Below are 24,294 nucleotides of genomic sequence, written 5' to 3'. Positions count from 1 at the left end.
TTTTATAGGTCTGTTAAGTGATATGCTTGTTATTTTGTTGTGATCATTGCATGAATTTGGGAGGTAAGCCTACCTTACAAAATGTGTTTCTGATATGTAAATCTATGAGTATCATTAGCATTTTTTGGATTAGTTAAGTATATACGAGCATGATTATTCTAAATACGTCTAAATATATGTTATGTTGTTCATGTGCATTTGAGGTGGAATATGATATGCGACGGAGGAAGTTCTGGCAGACACGTTCTGCATATTACTGTATCTGGTAGTTAAACACTACATATTTCTGTACAGTGACATACGATCAGTAATTTGGTGTGTAGGGTTGAATGAGTATTAATTACCCCATTTGATGTGTTGGGTGAAATGGAGATGGTGTGTAGCGAATGGGGGTAGGATCTATTTTTTATATATGAAAAATGTTGCATCGTATAAATGTCATGCCATTTGTATCTGTTCTATTGCTATGTTGCATCACATGATGTGTGTTGCCATTCATGTTTGTTCGATACTGATTTCTGTATGATTATCCGTTTTCTGTTTGGTATTCGGGCTAAGTTACACACTGAGCTTTGTTAGCTCACCCAATAAATTGATTTCTCAAGTAATCAACTAATTAAGGATCAAGCGGCGCGCAGGAGCTCGCATTAGAATATTCTCATTAATATAAAGACAGTTTATAACTTTAAACGGAATTTTTTGACTGTATAAACGTTTTGGAATTTGTTTTTTGATTTTGGTTTATTCGGTTGGATTTTTTATATACAGTATCATTATAATGCAAAATTGTGCATTTTCACAAACTAGAATCATGGTTTTCAAAACTAATAACTTTGAAATTACTACTGCAAAAATTAAGTGACCAATTAAGTGGTTTCTATAAAATAAATAACTTCAATGAGTATCTTTCTAAAAACTTGAAAGAGATTTGCTAAAATTTAATATTTTTGAAACACAGACTTTTCTAGTTTAAAATTTGAAATTCTTTTAAAGGAGATTATGTAACTCCTCAAGATCCGGCCATAACGTCTAAGTCGAGTGTGGGGTATTACATAAAATTATATGTGATTTTTTTGTAGTGCTTGTATAAAATCTTAGCAATTCCAAAAGAATTCCAATAATAGAAAATTTAAACCAAGAATCTTGTAAGAGTTGCAAGACGACGATAACTTCAAGAGTAAGAGAATTATTATTAGTGAAACAAAAATACAAACCTCTAAGTGTTAGAACAACAAGAAAAGGTCTATAAGAGTAAGATCATGACCACAACAACAATAAAAATACTTAAGATAGGAATTGGTAACACAAACTTCAAATCTTAGTAAACAACTTTGGCGAAAGTTGTCTACAAATAACAACATTACCCCTTCAACTATGGCTTTGACGCCATTATTATTACACTAATAAAGCAGTAACTAAAGGCTCTTAGGGATAAACCTCAATAAGAGATGTAAAACCTACAATAGGAGTAATTTTGTAGGACCTAAAACCAGCTGCAGAAAACAGCTTAGCCCATTCACTACACCAAAACAGGCTTTTAGTGGCGTTTTTAGTGGCGGTTGGATAAAAAACGTCACTACAGATCGATCATTAGCGGCGCTCTATGTCAAACGCCGCTGAAAATAAGCATTAGCGGCGTTTTCGAGAAAGCACCGCAAAACACCTAATCCCAACGACGCCGTTTTCTGAGCTTTCGGGGAATTAGCGGCGTTTTTTTTGAAGCGACGCTAATACCCAGGACTTAGCGGAGTTTTCAGCAAAGCGCCACAAAAAAAACTGAGCCCAACGATGTCGTTTTCGAGCTTTCGGGGATTTAGCGGCGTTTTTCAAGTAAGCGCCGCTAATATCTAGGGCTTTAGCGGCGTTTTAGATAAAGCGCCACAAATAACCTAAGCACAACGACGCCGTTTTCTGAGCTTTCAGGATTTAGTGGCGTTTTTTTGTAAAGCGCCGCTAATGCTCAGTAATTTAAAATATTTGTTAAAAATAGAAAAATTAAAATATTATTATTAAAAATAATTTTAAAGTTTTTTGGATACATTACTGATTTTTTTAGTTTATATATTAAATAATTTGTTATATAATCGTAAAAGAGATAGTATTAATTTTAAAATATTGCATTAATTACCATTTAATTTTTTTATTTATATTAAATAAAATTCAATTTAATTTTAAATGAATATTTGTTAAGAATGGATTAATTTGAAATAATGACACGTATAAATAAATTGAAATAAAAACATAGAAAAATATTTGTTAAAATAGAAAAATTAAAATACTATTATTAAGCCATAATTTTAAAATTATTTGGGTACATGATTGATTGATTTTAATTTATATACTAAATAAATTCAAATAGTAAGAGATAAGATAGTATTAATTTTAAAATATTTAATTTAATTATCATTATAGTTTAGGGTTTAATAAATATGGTTTAGGATATATATATGGTTAATTTAGGATTTAAGACCGGTTTAGGAGTTATAATTTTAAGTTTTATAGATTATAGAATTAAGGATTATGGATTAGGGATTCTGGTTTAAGGGTTAATGTGATTTAAGGTTTATGGGTTAAGGGTTAGGGGTTAGGGGTTAGGTTAGGGGTTAGATGTTAAGAGTTAAGGATTTAGGGTTTAAGGATTTAGTGTTGGGTTAAAGTTTAGGGTTTAGATTAATTAGTGTGTTTTAATTATATATTAAATAAGGTTTAGGGGTTAAGGGTTAGGGATTCAGGATCGGGTTTAGGGGTAATGGATTTGAGGTTTAGGGTTTAGGGGTAATAGATTTGGGGTTTAGGGTTTAGGGTTTCAAAGGTCATGTTAGGGTTTAAGTTTAGATTAATTAGTTTGATTACTTTTTATGGTAAATATGTTCTTATATATTTGTAAAATAGATAATAATAAATTTAGTATATTGAAATTTTGAGTATAGTTTATATTATTTACAAGATATATAATAGATAGTGATCGGTTTATGCATGTAGATTGATTGGTTAATTTAAGGTTTAAGGTTTATAAATTGAGATTTGTTAAATGAAACAATTAATTAATACTTGTATATTTAAAACATTTATTCCTAAGTACCATTTGATATTTTTATACGGATCATATAATATATATATAGTTAATTAATTATTTAATTTGTATATATAGGAAGAAAAATAAATAAACAAATAAATAAATAGGTAATTAATTATTTAAATTAATTTGTAGGTAATTAATTGTTTAAATAGATAGGTAATTAATTATTTAAATGAATGATACAAAAAATAAATAAATAAATAATGTAAGCTTTAGCGGCGTTTTGCTAAAAAACGCCACAAAAATTTATTGCATTTACCGATACGGCGTCGTTTTGGATTAGGGAATAAGTTTTAGTTGTGGCGTTTTACCGAAAAGCACTGTAAATAACTTTTAAACTTTGCCAAAACGGCGCCGTTTAAGTTGAAGGATGGAATATTTTAGTGGCATTTTATTATAAACGCCGCAGGGATGTATAAAATTTAATGAAAACGGCGTCGGTTTGATAATATATTAATTGTGGCGTTTTTGGGAAAACACCAGAACGTTTCCTTATATTTTTATAAAAGCAGCGCGCTTTCTTTACGTACTTGAAATTTTAGTGGCGTTTCCAATTAAACGCCGCAAAAAGTTTGACATTACCGGCGTTTTTATAAAAAGCGCCACAAATATTTATTGCATTTACCGATACATCGTCGTTTCGACTGAGGGGATAAATTTATCTTGTGGCGTTTTTCCTTAAAGCGCCGTAAAGATATGAAGTACTCTGCGAAAACGACGCTGTTTTAGTTGAAGGATAGAATCTTTTAGTGGCGTTTTATTAAAAACGCCGCAAATATGTATAAAATTTTGTGAAAACAACGCTGGTTCGATAATATATTGATTGTGGCGTGTTTGGGAAAACGCCAGGTTTTCTTGTATTTTTATAAAACGGCGCCGTTTCCATTAATGACTTGAAATTTTAGTGGCGTTTTTAACTAAAACGCCGCAACTCTGACTTAAAATTACTTTAAACGGCGCCATTTCTTTCTGTACTTGAAATTTTAGTGGCATTTCCAATTAAACACCGTAAAAAGTTTGACATTACCGGCGTTTTTATAAAAAGCGCCACAAATATTTATTGCATTTACCGATACGTCGTCGTTTCGACTGAGGGGATAAATTTATCTTGTGGCATTTTTCCTTAAAGCGCCGTAAAGATATGAAGTACTCTGCGAAAACGACGCTGTTTTAGTTGAAGGATGGAATCTTTTAGTGGCGTTTTATTAAAAACGTCGCAAATATGTATAAAATTTTGTGAAAACGACGCCGATTCGATAATATATTGATTGTGGCGTGTTTGGGAAAACACCAGGTTTTCTTGTATTTTTATAAAACGGCGCCGTTTCCATTAATGACTTGAAATTTTAGTGGCGTTTTTAACTAAAACGCCACAACTCTGACTTAAAATTACGTTAAACGGCGCCGTTTCTTAGGAGGACATTGACTTAATTCTCTGGTGTCGTCCTCCAAATTCAGAAAGAGGGAAATTAAAGAGAGTTTAGCAGAGAAAGAACTATCGAAAGGGAAGAAAATTTCAAAGAAAAATTCGAAGGATTTAGTGGCATTGGAGTCGATCTTCAAACAAGGTGGGCAAAGCTGCGAGATTTGTCGATTAAATAGGTAAGGCGTTTTTGGTATTTGTCGTGGAATTTTTAGGGTTTTGTTTCAGTCATAGCTATTTGGGGTTTAGGGTTTCGATTCAACTATTTCAACAATGTACTGCAGCAATTTTGAAGTTATTTTGAATCTGTATGTTGAAATGGCTTGAGTTTGAGTTTGACCTTTTAAATAAAAAAGCTTGAGTTTGACAATGGCAAATGAATGTTGAAATGTCGTCCAGTGCAGAGGCAACAAAGTGGCCTCCTTGTTGACCATTTGAAACCACACCCCCCATTAAATAATTGAATGCCAACTCCTAACATAATCCCATGTGCCATTGACACTTTGTTTTAGTTAGCTGCTTCTCTATTTTATGAGTATTATATATTCAAATTGGGTGGATCTTATTCTTCCTCCAACACATCTGATCTTACATATATAGATAGATTATCCTTGTTTGGCTTCCTGTATGCCAACAGTCTTCCTGATCTTAAAATTGTCAATTTTATATAAACTGTTTGTTAGTTAGTCGAGAGTTGAGACATTTGCAGGAAATATATGTTACCAATTCTTCGGTAATGTAAGTTACTTTACATGTTAATAATAACTAGTATAGTTTAGGTTACATATATTAATTAACAATTTAATTTATGTAAGTTACTTAGGTCTAGTTTTGGACCAAATCATAAGCTGCTGGTTGGACTTTGAACTTTCATTTTCTGGTCTCAAATGTAATCTCTACTTTCAGAAGTAGCGATTAGAAAATAAACTAAGCTTGTGAACTCTATGGTTTCTGGGGAAATAAAAGGTTTGTGAAATTCGAGCTTACTTTAATTGATTTGTGATATTCAGAAATTTGAATTTCTGTATTTTCGATTAAAAAAATAGTTTAGATTTTCTCAGAAAAGTCACTTGAAAGGTGAGTGTGGAGTTTACTGCCCATAATTATAAATATTGGAATTGATGTTAAGATTAGTGGTAGAACTAAGATATTATTAATATTATATATAGATATTTAAATGTATTTATTCGAATCGAATCATGGGTTTCAAATTTTGTTCTTATTTTTATAAATATATATTTGATATTTAGTAATTGTATGTATATACATTTTATTATTATCATTATATTTTTATTGAAAATTTAAATATAAAAATTTAGCTTAATATTTATATTATAATGTAAATTATATAATATACAAAATAAAAACTTTTAACATAATTTTTTAGGGTAACAAAGAATTAACATATGATGATTTTTTAGTATGATTCTAAGACTAGCTCTATTAGGGTAAGTAATATTTAGGTAAAGTACTCTTCATAATAATAACTTTAAGATTCGTAATATATAACTTACGTAAAGTAAATTAAATAATTTACATAAACTTGCATAAATTAAATAACTTACAAAAACTTGCATAAATTAAATAACTTACATAACTTACATAACCTACATAAATTAAATAACTTACATAACTTACATAAATTAAGTAACTTACATAACTTACATAAACTTGCATAAATTAAATAACTTACATAACTTACATAACCTACATAAATTTCAATGGGTTACATAACTTACATAACCTACATAAATTAAATAACTTACATAACTTACATAAATTAAGTAACTTACCCGTGCAAATTCTTGTCAACGTCAGACTTCAAGAATTAAGAAATGGACCGGTCTTGGATGAATTTGTCAAGGGTTAGCAACGATTATCGAAATGGAGTACAGTATTTTCTAAATTTTGCATTTCAATATGCAAGCCAAGAGAACATGATTCTTTGCCCCTGTAAGAAGTGTGTCAACATAAACTGGCATTATCGTGAGGTTGTATACGAGCATCTAATTGTTGATGGGTTTATTCAGGGTTATAAACAATGGTTATTTCATGGAGAATGCCTGCCTAGTACTTCCTCTTCAAGAATGGATGTATCTTATTATGGTACTGCTTACCATCAGTCTGATAGAGGGGATGACATGGAAGGTATGTTGCGAGATGCATTTAATATGCACAATCATGGTGTCCAATCGTTCCTAACGGACTTTGTGGCTTCCGATGATTGTAATATTGGGAGAAATTCTTTTACCGAACCGGGAAGTAGTGTACCTCATGAAGAGCCGAATGAAGAAGCGGCGAAGTTCTACGCGCTACTTAATGACATGAACGAAGAACTGTATGAGGGATCAAAATTTTCAAAAATGTCTTTCTCTGTTCGTCTTTTTCAGTTAAAATGTTTGGGAGGGTGGACCGGAAACTCGTTGACAATGCTGTTAGAGTTTTTACGAGAAATGTTTCCGTTTGCAAAAATCCCTCAGTCATGCAAAGATATGAAGAAAATGATAAAAGATTTAGGCCTTGGGTACAACAAAATCCATAGTTGCCAAAATGACTGTATGTTGTATTGGGGCGAGAGAAATGACCAACAGTGTTTTCATGTATGCGGCCAATCCCGTTGGATTAGTAGAAACACAGAAGATGGGAAGGACGATGAAAATGGTGCACAGTCGAGAAAGAAGCCAGTCAAGATTTTGCGGTATTTTCCCCTGATACCAAGGCTTCAAAGGCTATTCATGTCGTCCAAGACAGCGGAGTCAATGACGTGGCACCATGATGGACGAACCGATGATGGATTACTAAGGCATCCGGTAGATTCTTTAGCTTGGAAATCATTTGACAATAAATTTCCAGACTTTGCAAGCGATCCTAGGAGTGTGAGGCTTGGGCTAGCATCTGATGGATTTAATCCTTTCAAGATCATGAGCACTACGTACAGTACTTGGCCAGTAGTGCTTGTTCCTTATAATCTGCCTCCGTGGATTTGCATGAAGCAATCTTCCCTTATCTTATCTTATCTATGATTATCCCTGGTGAGAAAGGGCCCGGGAATGATATCGACATTTATTTACAGCCACTTATTGAAGAGTTATAACAATTATGGGCTGGTGTCGAGACATATGATGTGGTGAGAAAGGAGAACTTTAATTTACGTGCGGCTTTGATGTGGACCATTAATGACTTTCCCACTTATGCCAATTTATCTGGTTGGAGTACCAAGGGTCGTTATGTTTGTCCTTGTTGTGCTGCACAAACATGTTCGCAATGGTTGTACAATGGGAAGAAGTTTTCTTACATGGGGCATCGTCGGTGGTTACCGAAAAATCATAGATTTAGATTTGAGTTCAGATTTGACCTTTGAAGAGTTCGAGAAGCTCCTTCCTGCACCGTGGCTCAAATCTTGTTCATGTTGGAAGATATGAATTTCATTTATGGGAAGATGAATCAACCGCCAAACACACAGAGAAACAGAAGATCAAATGATGAAGCTGATGAAAGCTCCGACGAAGAGGACGATCTCAATGAGGCGGACTTGTGGAAAAAAAGAAGTATTTTTTTTGAGTTGCCTTATTGGGAGGTTCACCTTTTACGACACAATCTTGATGTTATGCACATTGAGAAAAATGTCTGCGAGAACATTGTGGGTACAATTTTGAACGTCGACGGAAAATCAAAAGACAATCTTCAGAGTCGACTTGATTTAGTCCAAATGAGAATCCGACCTGATCTTCATCCCAATCCACTCCCGAATGGGAAATATCGGTTGCCGCCTTCTATTTTTTCAATGTCAAAGACGAAAAAAGAAGTGTTTTGCACGGTTTTGAAGGATATAAAGGTTCCAGATGCGTATGCATCAAATATATCTCGATGTGTTAGTGTTAAAGATCGAAGATTATATTCGCTAAAATCACATGACTATCACATCTTGATGCAAGATTTACTGCCAATGGCTCTATGATGTTGTATGTCCAAGAAGGTGGCGTCTTGTATAATTGAACTATCCACATAATGAAAGCCATTTGTGGCAAAGTTTTGGATGTTCAAGAACTTCAGAAGGTACAGGATCGAGCTGCTTTGACTTTATGCAACATGGAGAAAATCTTCCCACCTTCCTTCTTCACCATTATGGTTCACTTGATAATCCATCTCCCGCACGAAGCAATTCTTGGCGGACCTGTTTTCTATCGATGGATGTATCCCATAGAAAGGTGTTAATTAAAATTTTTAAAATTTTCCTTCATTCACCTCTATGCCTTTAGTTTCAATAATTAAGAAATGTTGTATACTATGTTTAGGTTCCTATCCAAATTAAAGTCTTACTACCGTAACAAGCGATATCCAGAAGGATCGATTGCTGAAGGCTACTTGGCAGAGGAATGTATGACCTTCTGCTCAAGATATTTGGAAGATGTTAAAACAAGGTTAAACAGACCAAATAGGAATGCTGGACTCATGGACCATAACTTAGCCGATACTTATTTGTTCCAAAGTTTTGGAGAACCAATCGGCAAAGTTGAAATTACAGAATTAGATCATTTATCGTGGGTACAAGCACATCGATATGTTCTGTTTCACCACGAATCATTAGATCCTTTACGGAAGTAAGTTCTACAAATTTGATAAATATTTATCAAACTAATAACTGTTTATCTTCTAACAAGGTGAACATTTTCTTAACATAGTGAATACAAACAAATATTGAGATCTCGTTCGCGCTCCCGAAGAACACAACATCGAGATATCAATAAGATGTTTACAGAATCTTTTTATGAATGGTTAAGCCAAACGGTATGCAGTTGGAGCTTCCGCTTACAAATAATAATGTTTTCTCATAACATTTTTAATTACTCAGTTTACTTTCCGTTCAATAGGTTTTGAGTGGGAAGAGCGTAAATGACGAAGTTAAATTGCTCTCCCAAGGTCCAAATCGAGTGGTTAAAAGATATAGTGCGTTCCTCATCAACGGATTCAGATTTCATACAAAATATCGCGAGAGGTTGAGGAGAACGCAAAATTGTGGAATAGTTGTCAATTCTGCAATTACAAGTTATGCTAGTGCTAGGGACAATAATCCTGTCGAGGGAAATGTGGAATATTTCGGACATCTTACTGACATAATTGAGTTGGATTACTATGGCAAATGGAAAGTTGTCTTATTTCGAGGTGATTGGGCCAATGTTAATACAGCTCGTGGAATTAAGCAAGATCAATTTGGTTTTACAATGGTGAACTTTGACCGATTGATTCACACAGGACAACAACTGATAGATGAGCCGTATGTATTCTCATCTCAAGTCAAACAAGTCTTTTACTCAAAAGATCCAACTGATGAGGGTTGGTACGTTGTACTCCGTAACATCCCTAGAGACTTGTTTGACATGGGCAGTGGAAATAGAGATAACATCGACGACAGATCAGAAACTTTGCCCTTTCCAGAACAAAACTTACATGACAATATCCCTAGTACTAGTGCACAATTTCAATGGGTTCGTCAGGATACCGATGAAGATATTTACGAATAATGATGTAGTAAGATTTTACGATTGTTTAATTATATGTAATATCATAATTTAAATCTTGGTCTTATTATATATTTCAACTGTTTTTATATGTCTTGATATTGTTGTAATTAGTTATTAAGTTGTCAACTATTTTATGTGTATTGCGATAAAATGCCTAGAAGAAAAATTCTAAGGGAAGCATTGTTCAAAATGATCCTAACTCGATGAAAACAAATAATCTTGAGCAATGAGACAGCAATTGGATCTTGAATGTTCCGATTACAATGAGGATCCTCTGAAGTTCAAAGTAATTTTACATTTAATTTACATGCGTGTTTCTGTTATAGTTGATTTATTTTTCAAATTCTTATATTATAATATACCATTTGTAGCTGAAAATGGTGGGACGTGCAGAGGTCGAGGACGTATGCTACTTAGAGAGTTATACGAGTTAGATCCAGTCGAGCGTGTCAAGGTATGCAGAAATAGTTTTGGTCAGCCTGTTGGATCAGAAGCTCGACTTTTAGTAGGATACATGGGCATTTTAGCACGAAATGCGAATATGTTGCCTATCAACTACGAGTCATGGCGTCAAATGCCCGATAGCAACAAAAACCAAGCCCTCGATAATATTAAGGTAACAAAATGTTAATGTCATTTGTAATGCTTGGGAAATAGTTTCATTTATATTTACTTTATTAACTTGTGTTTTTTGTTTTTTGTAGGCGAGGTTTGCTTTAGAGGTCTCGGATGCTTACGTAAAGAAGGCATTGGGAAAAAGATGGAGAGACAATAAAAGTACTTTGAAGAAAAATTATTATAAAACAAAAACAACCCTCGATGAGAAATTGCAAAATGTCCCGCCGGGTATGTTGAGGTACCAATGGGAAGATGCGGTTAGATTTTGGCATTCAAGAAAGGCGAGGTATGACGACTTCAAACTATTGTAATTATTTTGGTTTATAGTATTTTCTATTTACGTACTAAAATGTCATATCGTAGGATCGTGAACAAGTTGGAAAAAGCAAAGAGTGAAACAAAAATTCACCCACACAAAGGGTCGAGAAGTTTTGCATGTGTAGGCTGCGGAGGTATTTTAATTTTTTAATATTGTCGAATATGTATAACTTTCGCTAAATAATATTTATACTACCATATTGTAGGAATCGTAAATGCGGTCAAAAAGTTGGACGCCTTCAACTTTTGAAATTACATAGGAAGAAAGATGAATCTCCATGACTCAAGTCGGTGAAATAATGGTACGTTTACTTAATATGATTTGACTTGTTTTTGTTATTTTTAGTGTTTATTTTCTAATGGTTTAATTCATTGCTTGTAATGCGACTATTGTTATGTTGCATATGTTTTTAATATATAATATTATGTTCCTAACTATGTGATTTATTTATTAGGAAAACTAAAGGATAAAAAGCGATCTGAAGCGATTGCTTCTAGTGATAGTTCTGTTCATCTTGAAGACATTGATAACCGATTATTCTTGAAGTTTTGGGTCCCGAAAGGTATGGTCGAGTTCGATTTCAAGGATCTTTTGTTAGCCCAACCCAATATTTTGGATCCACTCCCACCAATACATGGCTTGAGTCGGGCTCAAGTGAAGTTCGAGAGGTTGAAAGCCTAGATGGTGAGATGCAAGCGACTACTGATTGAGGTTCAAAGGAAATATGAAGAACTCGGCTACAACTTAAAGCAGAGGCGAAGCGAGGAAGCAGAGAGCACCAAAAAGTACTGACGAACTCCAAAGAATGACTTGAGATGTGATGAAGATGTTTCATCATAACTTCCGCCTTCATAGTGTATGACATAAATATTTTTATCATTTTAACATTTAACATTTTGCAAAAATACTATGAATTCACTTTTATTTATTGATATTAATATTATTTTATTCGTTTAATTTGAAATATTATATAAATTTATTGCTTTTGGCTGGTGTAAATCTGGTTGCTTTTGATTTGTTGCTACAGGAGGGCTGAAAAAATGAAAAATTAAATATAAAAAAATTCCCAAAAATAGTGGCGTTTTTGTATAAAAGCGCCGCTAAAGAACATGGTCTTTAGAGGCGTTTTTTTTTTTAAGCGCCACTGAAGAACATGATCTTTAGCGGCTTTTTCTTCTAAGCGCCGCTAAAGAACATGGTCTTTAGAGGCGTTTTTTTCTAAGCGCCGCTAAAGAACATGATCTTTAGCGGCGTTTTTTTCTAAGCGCCGCTAAAGAACATGGTCTTTAGCGGCGTTTTTGTTTGTAAACGCTGCAAAAGTTTGCGACTTTTTCGTTAGCGGCCTTTTTTGCGGCGCTTATGGAAGCACCACAAATACCTTTAGTGGCGTTAAAAAGCGCCGCTAAAGGCCTAAAAAAACGCCACTAAAGACCTATTTTGGTGTAGTGATTCTTCTTGCTGCCTCTCCTTTCCAGCCACCAACACCAACATCAACATGTCGAAAAAGAGTTGTGTTTTAGTTAAGTTTGAGGCTTCATCATTCACTTTCTCATTCTCCCTCACAACCATGTCAATTATGATCAACTTTCTTCCTACCTTATCTTGGCTTGAAATGGCCTCTTTACATTGCTTCAAAATTTTCAAGCATCCTTCATCATCCCAATCGTGCAACACTTTCTGTTCAATTATCATTCATAATTAGCTCAAAAACATAAATGGAATTTTTGTGCATTATTATAAAAGTAAAAATACCATAAAAATAATGAGAATAAATTTAGGAAAACTTAACCTTTAATAAAATTGCGTCTCCAGTTGGAAATGCCTCAAACATGTTGCCTCCAACATATTTCAAGTTCTTACTGCCTTGCAGGCCAGCAACGATATTTGGAAGATCAAACACAGTGCACTCCATGTGCGGAAATGTATCAGCAATGGCCTTGGCCGTAGTTCCTGTGTGACCCCCAACATCTACAAGGAAGTTCAATCCCTCAAACGCCTCTTTACTTGTCGACAAGAACATTGGTAACCAATTGAGAATCACTAGCTAAGCCATCATTTATCAAATCTTTTAGCTGTGTGGATCATGGGCAAAATAGTCCCACAATGTCTCCCCATATGTGGTAGCAAATGGAGTGTGATCATCATTTTGGAACCAGGTGCTTAGAAAACTCCAAGGCTTTGTTATAACGGGATCCATCATACCGTTTAAAGTAGGTGTTATGCAAAAGGGATTATCCTTGAGCAAAATACGAGAAGAGTTGGTGAGAACATATCCTTCTTCTTGAGCATCATTGTATAGCTTTTGGCGTGCAAAGATGCCCGAGTGAACTAGAATGCGCATGATCCGATAGATGTCACATGCTTTAGTAGGGTTAAGCATCGGTAGCGCAACAACTAGCTCGGTAATAGTCATGGGCTTGCCATGATTTTGAATGATTTCTAGGATACCTAAATCAAGTGCACATTTTAGAGACATGAAGCTTACAAAGTTGAAAGCATGGCTCCAAATGTGAGCTTGTGCTTGGAATGCCTCATTAGCATCCTCCACATTGGCATTGCCCATATTCTTCTTATGATACTTTTTTAAAATATATATATGCTAGTGTGAATTGGCATATCATTACATATGATATTTATAGGCTATAATACTCTTTTTTTTTTTTTTAAGAAATAGCCTATGATACTCCTGTTTGATCGGACAATGGTCCCGTATGTATATGGGAGCCGGTCTCTTACTCAATTTATTTTTTTTGATGGGTAAGTCTTTTTTGGTGGCCTCAAAATGGCATGGGACATATGAAAAAGGATAATTTTGCTGATATATATATTACGTGAATCAAGTTTATGAGTTTTTAGAAAAGATTATTAACAGTATATGTTTTCATTTTTAAAAGAAGTTGCTCTGGATAGGGGTAAATATAATCTAATTCAAAAATTTCGATAAAAATTTAAATTTTGAATTAAATAGTTCGAGTTATTTAAGTTAATTGAGTTATTCGGATAAATTTGAATAAAAAATCAAATTTTTCGGTTTAACTCGAATATGAATTTCACAATTCAAGTTATCCAAAACTCCAAATAAGAAAAGTCAAAACTACGTCGTTTTGATAAATTTTACCTTTTTAAAGGTAAAAGCCAAAACTATTAAGTTATAAGGCAAAACTACGTTATATTCATAATTGGTTACCCATTAAGTTAAAAGACAAAACCATTATATTGTTTATGTAATTAAATAATCTTGTACTTTGTCTACTAGTTAAATAATCGATCCATGTAAACGTAATGTTGTGTATAAATAATAGGATTTTTTAAAAAATTAAAAAACATGGTACAAAACCAATCTAATACAAAAAAAACGAAATTGAATAAGTTTTACAAAATATCAATCCGTCAATTTCGTTAGCAGTCTTTTTCTACCAATAACATTTTCATTTCTCCATGGTATGGGCAAGAAAGATTCTATAAAATTAAAATAGTTTTATATTATTTTATATATAATTAATAATTTAACAATTCAAACGGTTAAATTTATTTATATAATTAAATATGTCATTTATGTAAAATTCGAACAAATATGATATTTTGGTCATATCAATTTATTTTTCCCTCATGGGTTAGATATTTTATTTTCCATGCAAAAATCAATAGTATTTTATTTATATATGATAAACTACATTAATTAATTATCTAATTTTTAAAATTTTTCATTTTGATCACTAAAAGTAAAAAGAAATATCAAATATAGCAGTTTTTCATTTTGTTCATTAATTTGGCTAACAACAATGTTTTTAAACATTCATTGATCAATTTTATGTTAGTCATTCATTTCCTTTTCTTATAATTAATTTTAACCAAAAAAACATTTAATAAGGATTAATTCACAAATGACAGTGCTATATTTTAAATTTTTTATTGTCAATGATTTGAATAAAAATTACTAAAATTCGGTAATTTGATGTAGTTTACTCATTTAATATTATCGAATGATATCAATAAAAAGTAAATTCATTTTTTTAAAACATTTAATAAGGTTTAATTCAATAACATTATATATATAATAATTATAAACTCCTGTTTATATTTATTAAAAAATAAAGAAAAGTTGATTGAGTCTTAGCTTGATTAGTATGGGCATTGTTGCCAATGTAGGAGGACGTAGGTTCGAGTGCGCTAAAACATATTATCCTCCTATTTATGGGTTGAGGAGAGGCTATGAATAGTTCTAGACATTGTGTCAAAAATAACATATATAATTACATCCTATAAAAAAAATTATTGTAGATATAAAAAATAATATTCTTCTAAGAATCCTATGGAAACACAATTAAAATTTGACAAGCAATATACAGATACCAATCCTTTGTCTCGTATTATATTGATTCATTCAATTCAAGATAAATGAAGAATAATTGATGGGGTGGACTCTTTTTTGCAGTTCCTTCTTATTCTATTTACACATTTAATACATGAGTGAGAGAGATTTGGTCCAAGTCAAAGAGTTAGTGACATCCACCTAACTCTACATTATTTTATAATATAAAGCAATCATGTAGCAAAAAGAATTTTTTATATTTAAAAAATATTATAAATTCATAAAATATTTAAAATAAATGAAATTACATCAATTGGTTCAACAATTTTTTTGGTTCGGTTTAATTGATTTGTATTGGTTTACTAGTTAATTGATTCAACACTTATCTATGAACTGATTCTCGATCCAATTAACTACTCTGATCTGATTTTGAAAAAAATTGATTTTGATCAATGAAAGAACATTTTCGATCTTGTCAGGTCGAGCAAGTAGATGGTGAAGTTCAAAAACAAAATTAATCGCTAGCATTTTGACTTAGGTGAGCCAATTTAGAACATTGCTTGTATTGCCAAACATTATAAAGGAATAAGAAAGAACCCATGAGTTGGAAAATATCTAACCCAAAGTCATTTTTTTAATTAAAATTGAACAAATATATTTGATTCAATTCAAATTCCATCTCACTTGACTCGATTCGAAAAATTTTCAAATCGGCTTTGGATGATAAAATAGGATTTGTTAACTCGATTAACTCGAATTTTTTTCATTCGATTTGATCGAACCCTTAAATTTTTAAACCTATATAACAAAAAAAAAATTCAAACTTCTATCCTTTGACTTATTCAAAATCCAATATGGATATCAAATTATAAATTTACACTTCATTTATATTTAAATTAAATTTATAAATAATTTCTATTAATTATTTAAATTATATCATATTATTAACAATGAGATACTATGAATTATTCTATTATAGTAATATTATAATCTAAGTTGTATATTGATTAATATCAAAATAATAATAATATGGTATCATTGTGTTGCATCAGAGCATGTTACATCCTTTTGTAGGGTTGGGCACCGGTTGTGCAACAATCAGCTCGGTAATAATCATGAACATGTTATTATCAATCACACATTTTAAAGAGAATGTGGTTCCAAAAGTGAGCATGAGCTTGAAGTAGCTCAGTAATATGCTCCCCATGACATCGGCCATAATTATATTAGTCAATGTCTACGGTTTTGTGTACCCATAGCTTTTTCTTATCATTATAATACTTTGGGAACTTGGATTTGTATTCTATTTTCTATATAAATAGTAAGAATAAAATGTATATGAGATGTAATTTAATTAAAAAGCATGAATTCGTTAAATTTAGGATAAATTATATTATTATTCAATTATTTGCGTATTTTGTTTTAGTCATTAAATTATAAAATTTTTAATTTCATCACTAACGTTTTCTTTCGATTCTATTTTGATCATCCTCTATTAAATCATTAACAAAAATGATGTGGTGACATTTTTAATTGGTATATTAACACATTTAGTCTTATACATTTAACCATTCTATCAATTTGGTCCTAATTCTTAATAATTTAATAGCTTTAATTATTTATATTTATAAATTCTATCAATTTGGTCCTCAAATACGTCTTCATCATAAATCGAAATTATAATCGAAATTATAAATATTTTAATTTTGAAAAATAATATACTTAAAATTTATTTTACTTAATTTTTTCTTAAAAAAGTTGTTTTCACAGTTAAAGAAATATAGAACAATTATTTATGTAAATTTTATATGTAAAAATTATAGTCAGAAGTTGGATACAAATAAATATGTGAGAAAACCTTTCAATTAAAGTACCTTGAACTTTGAATTTTTATTGTGGAAAAAGTCAGTAAAGAGTCAATGAATCATAATTGATATCGCAGATTAAATTACTTTTCACATTTTAAGAGCTTGAACACAAACATTTTAGTTAAGCTTTAATTACGTTTTCACAATTTTAATTACATCTAATATTCATCTTAGTTGACATCTTATTCTTTCCTTTCCTTTTTTAGGTTTTTTAAGAAATATGTTGAAAAATATAGACACCACATATATAATAGCGGTAATTACATATTATTATTTACTATCATAATAGGTTAGCCTAAATTAAAAGTGATCTAATTTGGTTATGGTCAAATATGTGTAGATACTCTAGTAACTAATTTCTAATTGAAGAAGCGCCGCTAATGCTCGGGGCTTTAGCGGCGTTTTTGAAGAAGCGCCGCTAATGCTCGGGGCTTTAGCGGCGTTTTTGAAGAAGCGCCGCTAATGCTCGGGGCTTTACTGGCGTTTTTGAAGCAGCGCTGCTAATGCTCAGGGCTTTAGCGGCATTTTTGAAGAACCGCCGCTAATGCTCGGGGCTTTAGCGACGTTTTTGAAGAAGCGCCGCTAATGGTCGGGGCTTTAGTGGCGTTTTTGAAGAAGCGCCGCTAATGCTCGGGGCTTTAGCGGCATTTTTTAAGAAGCGTCACTTTTAGCGACGTTTATCGAAAAGCGCCGCTAATGCTCAAATTTATCATATTAAATAATTTTTTGGGTTTTTTAAAAGTTTTTTGGGTACATTACTGAGTGTTTTTTAATTTACATATTAAATAATTTCTTATATAATCGTAAAAGAGATTTATCACTATAGTTTAAGGTTTTTGGTTTTTGGTTTAGGGTATATGGTTTATAGTTTAAGGTATAGGGGTTACTATTTTAAGGTTTTTACTGATTTTTGTTGGTGGTTTAGATCCTAGTGTTTCTGGATATTTTGTTGTTGGTTTTTGGTTTAGGGATTTTTGTTGCTTGATAGAAATGTGTTTAACTCTGGATATTTTCATCATTTCAGGCAAGAATCATTGATTTTTATTATGGTCTGATTATGGTTTTAGTCCCTCTGTTATCATTTGATTTTAATTTAGTATAATTTGGTTTCTTTAACTTTATAATAATTATGTGAATTTTTTTAAAAAATGGTAGGTATGTGAATTTATTATTCGTTAGGATTGATTGGAATTTTAGGTGTTCATTTGAAAAAGTTTCATAACTTGTTTGTTCTGTTGTTTCAGAAACTGAATATGACCCATGGTTTTGCTTGGCACTTTTCCATTTTAAATTATTTGTAACACCTTACTATTTTCTTCTTCCTATGGATACCATTATCGCTTGCTTGAATGTTTCTTTTAGGTATTTCGCCTCCAATTAGCCTTACATTTGTTGATTGAATTTTTTAAGTTATTAGGTTTGGACATTGGTGCGAGGGAGAAGCAAGGAAATCCTAAAGTTGATGATGGATTCAAGGTTCCAAAAGAAAAAATCACCTGCATTGCGGCATCTGTTGATGTGGATGAGGAGTTTGAATCTTTTGGAGTTGAAGAAACTAGGAGTACCGTTACAACTAGGAGTTTGAATCTTTTGAAATATCTTTAAGATTAAGGAACTATACTAAATGCGGTCACAAAACTTATAGAGGACAGTTATAAGGGTTGGGGTTTAAGGGTTAGGGGTTAGAGGTTAAGGGTTTACGGTTTATGTTTTACGATTTAGGATTTAGGGGATAGGGGTTAGGGGTTTAGGGTTTACATTAATTAGTGTTTTTTAATTTATATATTAAATAATTTCTTATATAATTGTAAAAGAGATAATATTAATTTTAATATATTAAAATTATGATTATAGTTTAAATTATTTAAGAGCTTAATAGATAAACTTTATATATATTAACTGGTTTAGGACTTAAGGTTTACTTGAGATTTGTTAAATGATAAAAATTATATAATCAATTAATGCTTTTATATTTAAAAATGTTTAATCTAAACCATTTGATATATTTAAATATTAGTAGACAAAATAAATTAAATTTTACAAAGTACAATAATTAATAACAAATTTAATCAATTTATATGTTCAAATTTAATTTTACAAATAATTTATATTAATTATTTAAAAGCATTTAAAATTTACTACCATGAATTAATTTATTATGTTTATACCGGTTTGAATATTTGATAATATCAAAATAATAATAATTTGGCATCGAGCCATCAATTAAAATTTTATTATAAATTTTATATTTCAGTATATCATAATATTAATGAATTCCATATATTCTATATATAATAATATTAATTACTTAATGGATTAGCCCTCATAATATTATAAATTTGTTTGTTGAGAAGTTTTTCTCTTGAGTTAATTTTTGTTCGATAATTACGTTTATTTTCTTTAAATTAAGAGTTATTTTTAAAATTTAATGTATTATTTATTTATTTCATTACTCTTCACATGTAATTATCTTATTGGGTTATCTAAGTAATAAATTACCTCTCATTAAAAATATTTCACACATGAATGTATTTGGGACATTCCAGAGGATGAATGTATTTGGTGTTGAGAACAGAGATACTTTGACACACAAAGCCACAGGAGTAATATTGCTTCCTCTTCTCTGATTCATTGTACTTCATTGTACTTCATTGTACTTCATTGAACTGTTTATACAAAACTTAAATATGTGTTACCTTGGTCAGTATTCAGCTCGGCTATTGAAGAAGGCTGATCAGTGCAGAGCTGTTTATGCATTTTCCTATCTATTTTGGGTTGACGATCAGGATGGCATAAAGGACGGGGAGAGGTCTGGCCTCAGAACTTGTCCTTTGGTTTAGATTTTTTCATGTAAACATTAAATTCATTCTAACAATAAGAAACTGAAAAATTTGCGAGAGAGGTTGCGGGGTCCTCTAACAATAAGCAATTCACCGATTCGCAATCCAAGGGTGATAGAATTAATTAATACTTGAGATGCAAAGTGATTCCACAAACCACGATAGTGTGGCGGATGCTTTCCTTGCCAGCACCTTGCGTTACATTCAGTTCCAAAAACAAAAAGGCGGTGTAGCGGGTGAGAAATTGATTCGTTAAACCGTAAATTGTTGAGTCATGTAAAGAAGTAATGCATGGCGATTAGAGATGTAAATAGGCGTTTATTCGGATTTGGATTTCATATTTGCTTGATTATATCTTTTATTAAACTGTAAATTATTGAGTCATGTAAATTGTATTATATCTTTTATTACCAAGATTTACTTGATTAAGAAAATGCATTGTATTTTTATTACCTTGCAATGTCTATAATCATAGGCTTGTTCAACTAGTCAGTTTGTTGCTCATATGTATTATTTATTTTAGTTTTGATTCTAAATTTTATTTTTACTTTAATATTTACGATAACTTGAGTTCTAACTTTTGGATTTTAATTGTATTATTAATTTATTATTTTAAATTCTAAAACTAAATTCATTAATTTTTATATTTAATTTTAAAGTTAAAATTTTCATAGAAAATTTAATTTAAATAATATTTTTATCCTTAAAAGTATATTTAAAGTTCAAATTTAAAAATAAAATATTTATCATAAAAATAAATATTATTTGATTAAAATATATATTTTTAAAGGTTATGTTTTTAGCGGTGTTTTTGCAATAAGCACCGCTAAAGGTTTATTCTTTAGCGGCGTTTGTGATAAAAGCGCCGCTAAAGGTCATGTTCTTTAGCGGCCTTTGTGGGAAAAGCGCCGCTAAAGGTCAGGGTCTTTAGCGGCGTTTGTGGGAAAAGCACCGCTAAAGGTCAGGGTCCTGTTAAAGGTCAGGGTCCTGTTAAAGGTCATGGTCTATAGTGGCGTTTGTTGGAGAAGCGCCGCTAAAGGTTGTGGTCTTTAGCGGCGTTTTTGGAAAAGCGCCGCTAAAGGTCATGACCTTTAGCGGCGTTTATTTCTAGAAACGCCGCTAAAGTTAGCGACGCTGTCATTAGTGGCATTTTTTGCAGCGCTTTAGCTGTGCTAAAAAGCACCGCAAAAGGCCTAAAAAAGTGCCGCTAAAATTCTGTTTTGGTGTAGTGCCTATTTGGTTGTGAAATGGATTCTTCATTTTTATTTTAGGGCATGATTTGCTTTTAACTTGAAAAGTAATTTTCAAAATGAAAAGTAATAATAAAGATACAATTTTTCAAATCAATTTAGCTATTGTGGTGAGCAAAATTTGATTCTACTCGAAAAAATTGAATTTCAAATTATTCAAATCGAATTAATCAAGTCAACCTAATTTTTTTTTAATTTCGAGTGTAAGTGAACTGAATTTTTGAATTCAAATTTTGAGTAATTCTAATAAAACGAATATCACACTACTCCCACCTCCCAACCACTGTTACCCTTCCAACATTTTACCCCCTCTTCTCTTCAAAATTTTCTACTTTTTCCTCCCTCCTTTTACCCCAAAATTTTTAAACCTAGATAAAAGAAATTCAAATTCAACCGTTTCACTTATTCAAAACAACTTGGATATCAAGTTACAAATTTGCACTTCATTTATAATTTTATATTTTATATATTTAAATTAAATTGTATAAATGATTTCTATTAATTATTTAAATTAGAACATATTATTAACAATGAGATACTATAAATTATTTTATTATACTAATATTATTGTTGAAACCCTTTTTTTGGAAATCGATTTTTTATTTAAAACGAAAATGGAGTCGCTACCAATCCTTTTTCATTAGGTGTGATTAGATCACCTCAAAACTTAGTCAATTTTATAAAATGTTAGGTTTATTAAAACGGTGATTTTCGATCTACAAAACCTAGGAAATGGGTTCGGGAGTCAGTTACGTATGAGGAATGATTAGCACCCTCATAACGCCCAAAATTGATACCTAGTTGATTACTTAATGTCTTGGCGTCGAATATTGGGAATCTGAAAAGAATTTAAAAATGCGATTCCTTTTTACATGATGTTATTTAATTAAAATATCACTAACTTAATTAAAACTTATGTGAAAGGCCTTCTTATCTCGAGGTAACCAAAACGAAAAGGTCATGTCCCGTAAGTTAGGGCACGACATCTCGAATCCTCGAAAATAAGATTGCTCATTATTTAATTATTACTTAAATTTTATGTGTTTTTATTTTAAAAGGATGTTCGATTATCTCGGTTCAAGGAGAAAGTCGTACCCCGTAAGTTAGGGCATGATTTCTCGAATTCCCTAATTAAATAACATCGTCTTCGTTCTAATTATTTCCTGTGCATCGGTTAAAAATGAATATAATATTTAATGCGATGTGCAATTAATTTAATTTGGACATTGTATGATTATGTGCAAGTGTAATAGAATACTTAGCAAAAATGGAATTCCTACATAAGTATAAATACAATAATATTATAAATAAATAATAAAGGAATAAAATAATAGTAGCAAAGGTAATGGTAAATGTGAGCTTGTGCTCGGAGTGCCTCATTAGCATCCTCTACATTGGCATTGCCCATATTCATCTTAGTTGACATCTTATTTTTTCCTTTCCTTTTTTCAGGTTTTTTTTTAAATATGCTGGTGTGAATTAGCATATCATTAAATATGATATCACAATTTGGACTATTCATTCCAAGATATTTCAAACCCTTAAATTTGGTTAGTTCTAACTAGTGGTCTTGTTTCAGGTCCCTATACTATTTAAAAATGTTCCAGAGCGATATGCAGAAATCTTTTTACTTTAATATTGTTAGTCCATCAATCGTTATTTCAATGCAAAAATGCTTGAACAAGGTCGTAACAATGGACAAGACTGAAATTTATTGGGGGCAAAGCTCTTAATGAAAAGATTAATCAAAGTGGCAAACATTGCTCAAACATACAGTGGGTAAAAATGAAGCCAAGTGCCCTAAATATCGCCATATTAGCTTCTCTGAGCAAACTTGCTGAGGATCAATCTAAGCCTAATATGTGTTTGAGAGACTTAGAGTACTCTGTCGATGCCCCAAGATGTAAAGTTTCTCCTCTTTGTTGCCTTTGAGGGGAAGCGACTATTACATGCCCATTCTTTGGTCAAAATTTGAGCTGCCCTTTTCGAGTTTTCAACTCAAAACTTCTTTGGTCTCAAGACGCCCTTTACGGGTTTTCTTCTTGGCATCTCTTTTTTTTAGGCGAAAGACCTCTTTATTGAATCTAAATTCACAGGTTTGGGCAAATCTCTGCCATCCATCTTGGTCAAAATAAATACTCCTCTAGAAAAGGCTTTTTTTTACCACATAAGGTCCTTCCTAATTCGGCATCTATTTTCCTCTAAAGTTCTTTTGTATGGGAAGGATCTTTTTCAACACCAAGTTCGCCCCATGTCCCCCACATGGAATTCTCTGGGGCGAACCTTTGCATCATTCATTTTTGGTACATCTGACCATGACGGATAGCTTTTAACCTTATTTAAATCCAACTCTGATAAAAATCGGAGAGAAGGAATATCGACTTCAATTGGCAAACCCACCTCTATTTCATAAACCAATGAAAAAGGAGTTGCCTCGGTAAAGGTTCTGATAGACGTTTGATAAGCATAAATGGAAAATGGTAATTTCTCATGCCAATATTTATATGTTTGTGTCATTTTCCCCATGATCTTCTCAATGTTCTTATTTGCTACCTCCACTACACTATTCATTTTTGGGTGATATGGTGACGAGTTGTGATGTTTGATCTTGAATTGACTACAAACCTCCGCTATCGTTCTATTGTTAAAATTTAATGCAATATCAGATATGATCCTTTCTGCCATTCCATATCGCATATGATCTCTTTCTTCGAGAATTTGCTAACTGCTGACTTTGTGACATTGGCATAAGAAGCAGCTTCTACCCATTTGGTGAAGTAATCGATGAACACAAAGATGAATCGATGCCCATTAGAAGATTTTGGCGAGATCGGCCTAATGACATCCATGCCCACACGTAGAGAAAGGCCATAGAGAAGTCATAACATGAAGAGGTGAATAAGGCACATGAATTTTGTCTCCATAAATTTGGCATTTATGACATCTCTTGGCATAATTGGTACAATTCCCTTTTATGGTGGACCAATAATATCTGAATCTCATGATTTGCCTGGCCATTGTAAAACTATTAGCATGTGTTCTGTAAACACCCTCACAGGCTTC

At 31.9% G+C, this 24,294-nt stretch overlaps 1 pseudogene; it reads right to left on the bottom strand.

Moving 5' to 3' along the window:
• Nucleotides 1–1,425: 1,425 nt before the first annotated feature.
• On the bottom strand, nucleotides 1,426–13,524 carry LOC105777393 (probable O-methyltransferase 3; annotated as a pseudogene).
• Between the last annotated feature and the right edge of the window lie 10,770 nt (nucleotides 13,525–24,294).

The sequence above is a fragment of the Gossypium raimondii genome, chromosome 10, assembly GCF_025698545.1.
Source record: "Gossypium raimondii isolate GPD5lz chromosome 10, ASM2569854v1, whole genome shotgun sequence".
NCBI lineage: Eukaryota > Viridiplantae > Streptophyta > Magnoliopsida > Malvales > Malvaceae > Gossypium > Gossypium raimondii.
This window is presented reverse-complemented; position numbering and strand designations above follow the sequence as displayed.